This window comes from Etheostoma spectabile, chromosome 24, assembly GCF_008692095.1.
Source record: "Etheostoma spectabile isolate EspeVRDwgs_2016 chromosome 24, UIUC_Espe_1.0, whole genome shotgun sequence".
NCBI classification, from domain to species: domain Eukaryota; kingdom Metazoa; phylum Chordata; class Actinopteri; order Perciformes; family Percidae; genus Etheostoma; species Etheostoma spectabile.
In genome coordinates, this window is record NC_045756.1 from 9,848,109 (window position 1) to 9,848,652 (window position 544).

Below are 544 nucleotides of genomic sequence, written 5' to 3' on the forward strand. Positions count from 1 at the left end.
TGTAACAGGACGTCCCAGTGTGAGGACGTCCAACGGGCTGTAACAGGACGTCCCAGTGTGGGGACGTTTAACGGGCTGTGACAGGGCGTCCCAGTGTGAGGACGTTGAATGGATGAAAGATGAATGGATGAGTTATTAGATATTAAATGAATCTCTAACTATTTAGACAATGGGTTCATCAGTTTAAGTCATTTGTCCTAAAACTTCCTTTTATTTTGACACCTTTTTGACACCTTTGTGAGTTATTTATAAAGAAATTTGGACACTTTCTGAAACGTTCTTTTTACGCTTTTTGGGCATTGTTAGACGCTTTTTGCGCATGATGACATTGTTTTGTGGTTGTGTTCAGGGACGTGACAACACCAGTACAAGGGGACGGAAACCAGAGCTGCAAAGATGAAAGGATTACTCATCAACTATTATTTGGATAATCGATTAATCGGTTTAGAGCCATTGTTTATGATAAATCAGGTCAAAGTGGGTTATGTCAGCTTGTTAATGTGAGTATGTTCTAGTCTCTTCTCTCCTCTGGGACAGGAAACTG

General features: G+C 40.8%; 1 protein-coding gene across 1 annotated transcript in view; it reads left to right on the forward strand.

The window, feature by feature from the left end:
- Positions 1 to 544, forward strand: part of LOC116673665 (1-phosphatidylinositol 4,5-bisphosphate phosphodiesterase delta-4) — a 20,869-nt gene that overhangs the window by 4,296 nt on the left and 16,029 nt on the right. The gene's annotated exons all lie outside the window — the stretch shown is intronic.